Genomic DNA, 12160 nt, shown 5'->3' on the forward strand with positions numbered 1-12160 from the left:
GTCTTTCTCTTTCCGGCTTTCTTCACTCTGTGTAATAGGCTCGAGGTTCATCTACCTCATTAGAACTGACTCAGATGTGTTCCTTTTTATGGCTGAGTAATACTCCCTTGCGTGTATGCACAGCATCTTCTTTGTCCATTCCTCTGCCGATGGACATTTAGGTTGCTTCCTAACTATTGTCAGTAGTGCTGCAATGAGCATTGGGGCTCATGCATCCTTTCAAATTCTGGTATATCTGGATAAATGCAGTTTTGAAAGAGCTGTTGTGAGGAACAGAAGAAGACCTGATGCAGGAAGAATAGCAACAAACCTGATCTATAGCAAGGGCTAAGCTAAACCTGAGAACATAAATTTGCTCAGCACCAAAGAGTGCCCAAGCCACCCTTCCCCTTTCCCCCCAGCCTAAATGACGGCTGGAGAAATAGATGCTTGATTGACCTGAGGTTGAGGATGTGCAGGGCAGATGTTACCAGAGAGGGAGTAGGAGAGGGATTGAAGCAGAGAAACATGGGAAAAGTCAGACCCAAGGTCAGCCCTATGCAGGAAGACGTATATTGAAGCATTATTTATGAGAGGGCGTGTGTGTGTGCTAAGTTGCTTCAGTTGTGTCCTGGCAACCCCACAGACTGTAGCCCTCCAGGCTTCTCTGTCCATGGGATTCTCCAGGCAAGAATACTGGGGTGGGTTGCCATGCCCTCCTCCAGGGGAATCTTCCCGACACAGAGATCGAACCCAAGTCTCTTATAACTGCCTGCGTGGCAGGCAGTTTCTTCACCACTAATGCCACCTGGGAATTCCCATTTATGAGAATGCATGCATCCTTAGTTGATTCAATCATGTCCAGCTCTTTGCGACCCTATAGACTGTAGCCCAGCAGACTCCACTGTCCATGGAATTTCCCAGGCAAGAATACTGGAGTGGGTCGCCATTTCCTTCTCCATGGATGTATGAGAATGGAGACTTGGAGATTATAAACTTCCTACAAAGAAGATATAATCCAGTGAATTGTGTCACATTCCTAGAATGGAATATTATGCAGCCATCAAAACTTTGTTTAGGTAGAATTTTAATATGATGATAGAATGCTTAGATTATAAGATTAAGAAAGCCGAAGAACAATGTACTTTCAATACTCTCAACTTTGTGATGCATAGAAAAATTTTGCATGTTTTTAGAAGAGAGTGGTTTGAATATTCTATCATGATATTTGTGGGAAGTGATAAGTTTCTGTATGTATTTTTGTATTTTTAGAATGTTCTCTAATATGCTCTTAGGACTTTTATAACATGGGAAAAGAATCTCTCTAGGGAAATTTATTCAAGGAAAAAATTCTTTAAACATAGAAAGAGTGTATGCAATCATGGATTAATTTGGTCTCTGCTTTCTCTTGGTCTCTTTGATGGGAAACATCACCCAGAAGATCATGTGGTGTTTGAGAAGTGGGTTGTGGTGTCAGACACACCTGGCTTTAAATCCCAGCTCTAGTATGTCTATGGTATGATCTCAGGCAAGTTGTTTTCTCTGGGGCCCTGTTTCTTTATTTAGGGCTTCCCAGGTGGCTCAGTGGTAGAGAATCTGCCTGCCACTGAAGGAAACGCAAGAGATAGAGGTTCGATCTTTGGGTCAGGAAGATCCCCTGAAGGAGAGCATGGCAAAAAACCTATTCCAGTATTTTTGCCTGGAAAATTCCATGGACTAGGAGCCTGCTGGGCTGCAGTCCATGGGATCACAAAGAGTCAGACATGAATGAGCCCAGCACAGTATCTTTATTTACCAAATAGGGAGAATAATGCATGCCCTCAGTCTCTTTACATTTCCCAAACCCACCAAGCTCTGAAAACCCAGAGTCCTTTCTTAAGGTTTCAGCAGATTCATTTGGCTGCAAAATATGACCTGAGTTGACATCATCTTTATTTCCTTTAAGTGAGTATTTATAATTTTGCAACAGAAATACCACCTTGTTTAATCACGGGTACTGTCACAGACCCATTGAGAGTGTTAGGTAATATGGAGTAATATACAAGGTTCCAAATAAACACTGTTGACTATGGGACCTGCCTGGGTTATCGCAGAATTAAATCAGATTGTACAGAATCCAGTCTCAGCGCAGTTTGAGGCAGGAGCCAATGCTCAGTGAGGCTAGCTATCATCCTTATTGATATAATTATTCTTGAGCCTTCAGTGTGTACATAGTGTGTGATTTCTGCTTGCTTTCTTTTCCTTGCATTCCTTTCATTATTGGGATCTTTGAGAAGAAGACAGAAGTGTCATTTATTTTGGGCAATTGTTCAGTCACTAAGTTGTGTCTAACTCTTTGTGACCCGATAGACTGAAGCACGCCAGGCTTCCCTGTCCTTCATCATCTCCCAGAGTTTGCTCAAACTCACCCCCATTAAGTCAGTGATGCCATCCAACCATCTCATCCTCTGTCACCCCCTTTTCCTCCTGCCCTCAGTCTTTCCCACCATCAGGGTCTTTTCCAATGTGTTAGCTCTTCACATCAGGTGGCCAAAGTACTGGGGCTTCAGCTTCAGCATCAGTCCTTCCAGTGAATATTCAGGGTTGATTTTCTTTAGGATTGACTGGTTTGATCTCGTTGCTATCCAAGGGATTCTCAAGAGTCTTCTCCCAACACCACAGTTCGAAAGCATCAATTCTTCAGCACTCAGCCTTCTTTATGGTCCAACTCTCACATCCATGCGTGACTACTGGAAAAACCATGGCTTTGACTAGACACACCTTTGTCAGCAAAGTGATGGCTCTGCTTTTTAACACACTGTCTAGGTTTGTCATAGTTTTTCTTAGGGGCACTTAGGTTGATATTGTTTAAAGCACAAGAGTGGAAAATATGGGAAGTTCCAGCAGAAAATTCTCCTGCCTCTTTTCTTCCCAGTTTCTAGTTTCCTAAAGAATAAGCCATAGGGAATCGTGCATGTTAACAGGGCACCCAGATAATTGAAGATCTAATCAAAGAATAAGTCTTATTCCCTTGGTGAAGAATTATATTTCAAAGCACACGTGTTCATTGTGGAATTGTAGCATATTTACAGCATATTTGCTCTACATTTAAAGATGCACTTTGCTTCAAGCTAAAAGTAGTGAAATATATGTGTGTGTATGTATACATATTTGATGAGAAAGTAGTTATTTACTGCTTTCCATAGGAATTCACAATATGATTTTTTTGTTGCAAACCCTCCTAGTATCTTTAACATATAATTCAATTCACAGAAATGTGATTTACACTCAGCCTTTTCAGAGGCGCAAGTAGGGTACAAACTGAGGTCATTCCTTCCTGTTCTTGGATGAGTCCTTGCTTCATAAATTCTGTCAGTGTGGCACTAGCCAACTGTGTTATTAACATCACCAAGGGGAATTCAAACGTATCATGTTGTAGGATCAAAAGTTCCACGTTCTGAATCAGCGCCAGTGTATTTCCAGACCCTTCAGTTTGACCAGAGTCTGCAGCCATTTCCCTCTCCCCACCATATGACTCACCTACTTCAGGGTGGAGGTCACTCTCTGCTCCCACACATCACCATGGCCCCACCAGTGTCCCCAACAGTTGTGGAGTGTTTTGCCTTCCAGAGCCTCAGGTCTGGAAAGAACTGTTTTGCAATCCTCTCTATGAAATCCAGTTAAGCTAGTCATTTCTATTGCATGCCTGGAAACTCACTAGAACATTCTTTCTAGTAAACCAAAATAGATCTCCCCAAAGTAGAAGGCCTGTAATGCTTTGCAGATTGATCCAGAGGCAGAAGAGCTGATGCCTTGGCCAGGAATGACCTCCTGTCATAAAGCCCTAACGTTCTCCCAGCTCATCAGGTCCTCGGTGGCCCTTCTACTGTATGCCCAGCACAGGGTTAGGACTCACATTCCTACACATTCTTGGGTTCCAACTTCCCCTCTCTGTTAATCCATTCATTAGCACCAAATTGCAGGGTTCCTTGCCAAGCCCATCAAGCATAATTGGAGCTTCTGAAGTCAGATCCTCCAATTACGTTCGTTCGGGTGTCTCATTAGCCTCGTGTATCATCCAAGCCCATCTTCAGACATGTTTTCCTTCTTGATTCTTGTCATTTTCTTATTGCAGGTATTGTTGAGAAAGATTGTTTTTAACAAACACTTTTGCTTAGCCAGTTGTTTAATCTCCAGAGTACAATAAATCCTCATGAAACGGAGCCGGGAATGGGGGAAGAGGGAGATTGAGGGAGGCTTAGAGAAACGTAGATGGAGAACTTGAGCCAAGGACCAGCCCAGCCCCTCTCCCCCCACACAATGATGCTCCTGCACTTAGAAATGGCCCCACTTGGGAAATAATCCACTTTGTGTGAATGGGTGCCTCAGAGGCAGCAAAGTACAGTGAGCATTTTGTAGGTATAGGGATTCTCTTCAAGTTTGCTGAGAAATGGAGGAGCTCGGACTTCCCTGATGGTCCAGTGGTTAAGAATCCTCCTGCCAGTGCAGGGGCCATGAGTTCGGTCCCTGATCCGAGAAGATTCTACATGCCGCAGAGCGGCTAAGCCCGTGAGCCACAGCCACTGAGCCTGCACTCTAGAGCCTGTGCTCCGAAACCAGAGAAGCCTGCACACAGCAACCAGAGAGTAACCCCTGCTGGCTGCAACCAGAGAAAGCCTGATGTGCAGCGACAAAGACCCAGCACAGCCAAAAATAACGTTCATTTTTTTTTAAAGAAATGGAGGTTTTCTACTTCCTGGACAACTATAGGCATGTGCTCTGTCTTCTGGATTCTTCAAGACTTTGAGAATAGAGAGGGTTATCTTTTCGAGACTGTAGGATCAGGAGTCAGAGAGCAGGTTTCTGGTTCCGGCTCTGATAGCTTAGAACCCATTGCTTACCTCCTCTTATGCCCTCAATTTCTCAGCTTTAAAATAGCAATGTGTGCTAAGTCGCTTCAGTCCTGTCTGATTCTTTGCAATCACACGGACTGTAGCCCACCAGGCTCCTCTGTCCATGGGATTCTCCAAGAGAAGAGGTTGCCATGCCCTCTCCCAGGGGATCTTCCCCACCCAGAGATTGCATCCTCCTCTCTCATGTCTCCTGCCTTGGCAGGAGGCTTCTTTACCACTGGCACCACCTGGGAACCCCATTAAAACAGCAATACCCTCTCTTTATAATTTTCCTAACTTCACCTCTACTCAAAAAGCTACAAATGGTAGGATGTAAGTTCTGAACTGCAGTCCTTGGCGTATATAGTCCGTACTCCATGTAGCATCCTTCCTTCTTTAACAGAATGACGGCTCTGCCATGTCCCCAGTTTCTCTGCCTGCCACCTGTGTCTGTCTTGAAACACCTTCAGCTTCTTGATGGACGCTTTGCCCACTTCTCCTGTCTGTGTTGGCTGGATTAAAGGGCTGCCTCACTGCCTGCCTCACGGCAGCCTCTGTTTGCTCTCTTGAGCACCCATGGACACCTGGAGCCTTTAAGTATAATTGTGCTTTTGAGGAAGAGGCGCTCCACACAGTTCTGTCCCTGGACCTATTCATGGTCATCTTCAGTCGTTCCAACTCAACCCCTCCAGAGCAGCAAAAACCTATCTTCTTGGGTCTTTTGGGAAATCCAGCAAAACTAGTGTGAAGCTGTGCATTGCATTTTTCAAGCTCAGTCCACATAAGATGCAGAGGAGGGGGACGGGGGCGTGGGGTAGAGGTCAAGGGAGGAGAGATGGAAGGTCTGCTCTTGCATCCCTGACCAAAGCATTGGAAGTTGTGTTGGAAAAATCTTCAGCCTTCACCATGGTGGGTAGCCACAGGAGGAGGGGCGGGTGGGTGAGAGAGGAGAACAATAGGGGCTGTGTGCCTTGTGCTCAGCCAGTAACGTGGTGAGCTGGGTCAGCGCAGTTCAGTTGGCCCTGGCGCTTTAAAGAAGGGTCTCCTGCAGCTGTCGGTGGTGGTGGGCTGGGGCCAAGGCAGGCGCTCCCCGGGCACTGGGAGGCAAAGTGGCAGGAACGCCCTGATTCCACGGGCTCCAATCCGATGGAAACCCTCACTGCTTCTTGTGCTATTGAGGGAGAGACTTGAGGGGGGACCACAGAGGAGGTGACCGGGAAAGGGAGCGTGCGTCTCCTGCGGAGAGTGACCGACATATGGAACGTGTTATCCAGAAGGGTTACAGGCTGGGGGAAAGCTCCTAGGCTTTTCCAGGGTGGGATGGGGGAGGGGCCGCCTTCCGAAACTCAAGGAGGTTTCTAAACAAAAGGAATTTGAGAAGGGTTGGAGGAATAATGAGAAATGCAAACTTGACCCAGAGTTTCTCTTTTCTGTCTCCCGGGCTCCCTGGCCTGTCCTTACATGTTTCTAATTCCTGGGGACCCCAGAGAGCCCCTGGGGCCATATGCCTTCCTCCCTACGTGCAGGGGGTCAGTAGGACCCCAGAGCCATCTCCCACCCTCTGTGTCCACGGGGACCAGACAGAGAGCAGGGAGCCCAGAGCCTTGTCTCAGCCCCCAAGGGTGGGCAGAGCACAGGCCCTGCCAAGATTTATCCTGATTCCCTCACTTTATGGAAGAGCCCGCTAGCTCTGCATCGCCCCTTTGCAGTCAGAGCCTCAGCTGCCTGACCGCTCGCCTGTTTGGTGGGGATTGCCCTGTTCTTCGTGGTTCAGGTTATGATCCTAGAGCTCCGGTTTAGATCTGTCCTCCAGGAATGTTCTCAGATGCTTCTGAGCAAACAATGAAGTGTCATCAGTGACACTAAAAGGTGACACCTCTTGTCCTCTGTACTTTTCCCATCATCTTTCACTGTGTAACAACCCACCCTAAGCCTGACAGCATTAAAAAAAAAAAAAAAACTCACCATGTATCATTTCTTATGATGTCATGGGTCAGGGATTTGATTAGAGCTGGGTTGGGAGAATCTTCTGTGTCAGGTGGCCTTGACAGGTTGACTGATGGCTTGGCATGGACCACCAAGGACAGTCCACCTGCAAGATGACTGAGTGCCTCGGCGAGACTGGCTGGAAGACCATGGTAGGGGAGGGTGGGTCTCTAGCATGGGTGGGTCTCCTTGACGGTCAGTGACCCCCATGGTGGCTTGGAGCCCCAAGAGCAGACAGAAGCCACTTGGCCACTTACAGCCTAACCTTGGAAATCAGGAAACCAGAAGGATAGAAAAGGACAGAAGAGCCATCAGGTTGGAGGTGAAGTCATCCAGAGTGCTGGCAGGCTCAGAGATGGAAGGGAAGCAGCATGAAATCCCAAAGCTCTTGAGGCATGCGGATGTCACTAGACAATCGTGCTGATGCTACGTAGATCTGTGTAAGAAAGGGGGAAGGGTTCTACATTATGGGCTACCTCTTGGGCTCAGTCAGGCTGCAAGGGCTCCAGCCATCTCACAGTGTGGCATTTCATATGTTGCACTGATCCCGATTCCCCTGTGCCTCCCAGAGGAAGTCCTGCTGGTGCTCACACCTTGTTGGCAGTTTTCCCTCTGAGTATCCTTATATTTACTTTTCTGGTTTGTTCCAGACAGGCAGCACGGCTCTGGGCCTCTAGAGAGTTGGCTCTGGTTCTGACTCCTTCACTAATTTATCACTGCATATGGGGCAGGTTGTTTTCCTGCTATAACCTTCACATTATGTGAGATGCTGGTAAATGAGGATGCCAGTGCTTGGCTCGGTAGCTTTAAAAGGACACAGAGAAACAGGAAGGACCAGAAAATGAGACCAGTACTGAGGATGCTTAGTCAAAGCAGGTGAAGAAATGGCTCAGGGCTGGCAGAAGGACCAAGAAGCACAGGGTATTAGAAGCTTTGAAAAACTCTTTAGTTCAAGAATTCTTCACCTAGGATCTGTGGGTCTCTGGATTAGCTTTGCGGAGCCTGTCAACTGCCTGGAATTTTTTATGCAAACTGTCTCCTGTTTGTGCACATGTATTTTTTTAGGGGACAGTTTCTTTCATTTTTTATCACATTCTAAAAAGGTCAAAAATGGCTGAGGACCACTTTAGTCCACCAGCATTCTGTTATGTGATTCTTAACCAGGAGGGATAAGGCCTCCCCAGATGGTATTTGGGAAAGTGTGAGAGCTTTTTTTTTGGGTTGTCACCACGTCTGGGGGACATGATTGACATTTAGTAGGTGGGGGGCAGAGCTTCATGGGTGAGAGACAGAACCGAACAATGAAGAACTAACTGTCCTGCCCAAAATACCAGCATCAGCCCTATGGAAAAAGCATGTTAGGAATTGAGACCCTGGGATGAGCAGTGACTATGGGCTCCTCAGTAGCCACAAAGCTGGTCAGGGCAGAGTTGTTTTTTATTCATAAAGAGTGCCAAGCAAGGGTCCATATTTTTTTTTAGATTTTTTTTGATGCGGTCCATTTTTAAAATCTTGATTGAATTTGTTACAATATTGCTTCTGCATTATGGTTTGGTTTTCCGGCCTCAAGGCATGTGGGATCTTAGCTTCCCAGCCAGGGATCGAACTCATACCCCCTACACTGGAAGGTGACGTCTTCACCACTGGACCAGCAGGGAAGTCCTGAGTCCACAATATTTCACTTCTCCTTGTCAATACACTAAAATCTATGAAAACCAAATAATCAGAAATCTGTCTTGTCTTCCAAAATCCAGCAAATTAAAAAAAAAAATCCCTGGGTTCTTGGTTTTCTTTACCGTCCAGTAAGGATGGAGGAAAGGAATATATAATATTTGGGGAAACTAAAAGCACAAATAAGTGAGCCCACCAGCCTGGCATTGTACAGATATGCTTCTTGCAATGGCACCCCACTCCAGTACTCTTGCCTGGCAAATCCCATGGACGGAGGAGCCTAGTAGGCTGCAGTTCATGGGGTCACTAAGAATTGGACACGACTGAGCGACTTCACTTTCACTTTTCACTTTCATGCATTGGAGAAGGAAATGGCAACCCACTCCAGTGTTCTTGCCTGGGGAATCCCAGGGATGGGGGAGCCTGGTGGGCTGCTGTCTATGGGGTCACACAGAGTCAGACACAACTGAAGTGACTTAGCAGCAGCAGCAGCCTTAGACGGGGTAATGACCCCTTGCATTTCAGAGGACCTATCTTGGAGGTCTCTTTCTCTGAATAAGGAAAGAAGCATTAGGGTACCAGCATGGGGCTCCCCACCTTGCTCCCTGCAAGCAAGTGGCAGGTGCCTTAGCCTCTGTGGAACGAGTTTGGAGGTGGTCTGCAGTACTGGCTAAAAATACAGCATGAGGGTCGCCCAGGGCTCTGCATTCTGGCTCCACCTCTCGGTTGATATGTGATCTCAGAAACAACAACTTAATCTGTCTGAACCTCAGTTTCCTGACCTGACAATTGAGGTTGATCATTGTATCTGTGAAGATGAATTAAGATAATCCATGTAGTGTCTCTCAAAGTCCCCAGCATATGGTGGGGCTCAGTAAATACTAGCTGTTTATGAGCAATTATGAGGACTCTGTTCGTGTTGAAAGACAGCGTTGGGTCCAAAGTGTTGGTGCCAAAATTGCTTTCAGAGGTCAAGCTCTGGATTGGCTTCTGGTCTTGACCAGCTGCCCAGAACCTGAGTTGGTCGACAGTTTGGGACTGGATCATAACGTTCGTGAAGTGCCTGCCACACACCTGGGTTTGGGTGAAGGATTTTCTTCTGTGTGTTCATCCCAGCCTCCCTTAACAAGTGGGCACAGAGAGCCTCACGAAACCTCCATGCACGCACCTCTCCTGTCCTGGTTTCTGGACCTGGCAGGAAATTCAGGTGAATGATGGTGGCCGGGCGAGCCGTGGAAGGGACGCCCAGCAGCGTGGAAGGAGGCCTTGGCCCTCCAAGTCCCCAGACAGCGAGGTTTCCTAGAATAGGCATCCAGACCAAAGACAGACAAGGATCATGTGCAAGTCCTTCATCCTCCTGAATGGAGATTGGCTGTGGGCCGGGCGTTATATTTGACACGAGCCCCATTGCCAAGCCTGGAGGAAACAGTCTACCCTCTGACCACACTCACTGTGGCCAAGTCCTCATGGGGCCAAACCATGATGGTTTGGGTTGACCCCGGCCTTGCTGCCGCTGCTCTTGCAGTGTGGTCATAGGTCTGGGCCTTCCAAGCCAGCTGTGGTCTTGGTTTGGAAGAGGCATCCCGAGGGCGAAGGGGAGTCCTGCCTCAGGATCTCCCTTCCTTCCCAGCTCTCCGGATGAAGCCAACTTCCTTAATCCTGCCATTCTGAGACCCATCCATGGCTGGTTAGACAAAGTAGATAATTGATCATCATCATGATTATAATGATTAAAGACTGATAGTCAGAAGCCTTCCAATACAGTTAACTTACAGCTGGGTGTGTTATGCGTATGCTTGACACAGAAACCCAGCTCAGACACAAGGCGAATGTCTAGAACAGGAAGTTTCACTTGCTTGGGGTGATTACTCTCTGATGCTAAGAGTTTCACGCCAGCCGTACCCCCAACTGTCTGTGTAACGGAAGCAACCTCCCCTTGTGTATTTCCTCACTTGGAAAAATGGAGTTAACCCAGATGCAGAAAATGAAACTGAAATCAAGATGTCTCAGCATATGAAAGGATACAGGAATTTGGAAATAACTCGACTGTAACTTACCCTATCTTGGGAAGCTACAGTATGTGTGGTGTGTGTGTGTGTGTGTGTGTGCGCGTGTGCGTGTGCACACACACACAAGCCCATGCACACACATTTCTGAGCACAGTGGCAGATGAGTATTAATGCCCAGAACAAAGAGAACAAAATTTACTATAATCACCATTATGGCCAGTAGCTGGATTGATTCAGACGTTCTCTGCACATCTTTCCATGCTCACCCTCCGGCCATGACATGAGAGGTGGTAGAACGTAAAGGATAAAGTGAATCTAGGCTTCCTGGGGCTTGTGTCGGCATCCCAGGCTCCTTTCAGATTTCTCTGCCAAGACGGGGCCAAGCCAGAGGGTTCCCTGCCCGGGGAGTAACCATGCTACCTTCCTCTCAGCGCGGCAGCGTGCTTTGTTATGACATGTGCCATACCTTCCATCTCTCATGGCCTTGGGGCCCAAGGAGGGAGTGCTTTGAATGATGTATAATTCCTCTTCCAGTAGCTGTGCCAAAGCAATTCCCAGCTCTCGACTGACTTCCAGCTCAGGGTGTTTAGCTTGCTTTTGGGGGAGGTTGGTTCCTCATCCCATTCAGGGGTCTCCAGTCTTCACTTACAGGCTTCCCTGGTGGCTCAGTTGGTGAAGAATCTGCCTGCAATGCAGGAGACCCAGGTTCAGTCCCTGGGTGTGGAAGATCCCCTGGAGAAGGAAACCGAAACCCACTCCAGTATTCTTGCCTGCAAAATCCCATGGATAGAGGAGCCTGGCAGGCTACAGTCCATGGGGGTGCAAAGAGTCAGACACGACTTAGCAACTAAACCACCACAAGTCCTCACTTTCTGGCCTCCAAGAGGGACTGGTTTCAGCAATTCCTTTCTGAGGGAGGTGTCACCCTTCTCAGGTCTCTATTTCATCTTCCCTCATCCTAGAACACTCCTTTCCCTGCTGATCGCATGTCTCATTTCCACCAGGAAGCCAGTATCCCTTGCAATCTGAAGACCTTGTCTTCCTTTAAATACTGGCCAAGGGTTGTCTGTGCCAATGGGTTTCAGGACCTGGGTTCAGGATGTTTCAATAAGAGGAGCTATGCAGACTGCATGCTCAAAGTCACTCAACAACCCCACAGACTGTAGCCCACCCTGCTCCTCTGTTCATGATATTCTCCAGGCAAGAATATAGGAGCAGGTTGGCATTTCTGCCTCCAGGTATGCAGAATGAGCCGCTTTTAAAGAACTGGGTAGGAATCCATCTCCCTGCCTCTGCTGTCACACTGTATTGAGACTGTGTGATGCACACCTAGCCAGGTATCAGGGGTGTCACATGTAGTCTCACCAAATATAGCAGAGAGGTGAGTCTTTTTGGTTTGGGGGGAATTTAGACCATGCTCGCCAGCATCTTCGCTGAGAGTCGTGAACTAGTTCTCTGACCTCAGCTCCGTTTCTTACCCTCTCTAGAGCTAGATTTATGTATTTTTGCCCAATGGCTCACAGGCAAAGAATCTGCCTGCAATGCAGGAGACACAGGATATGCGGTTCGATCCCTGGGTCAGGAAAATGCCCTGGAGGAGGGTACAGCAACCCACTCCAATATTCTTGCCTGGAGAATCCCATG

At 47.5% G+C, this 12160-nt stretch overlaps 1 protein-coding gene across 1 annotated transcript in view; it reads left to right on the forward strand.

The window, feature by feature from the left end:
• NTF3 (neurotrophin 3) overlaps window positions 1–12160 on the forward strand; it is a 76822-nt gene that overhangs the window by 55044 nt on the left and 9618 nt on the right. The gene's annotated exons all lie outside the window — the stretch shown is intronic.

The sequence above is a fragment of the Bos mutus genome, chromosome 5 (assembly GCF_027580195.1).
Source record: "Bos mutus isolate GX-2022 chromosome 5, NWIPB_WYAK_1.1, whole genome shotgun sequence".
Taxonomy (NCBI): domain Eukaryota; kingdom Metazoa; phylum Chordata; class Mammalia; order Artiodactyla; family Bovidae; genus Bos; species Bos mutus.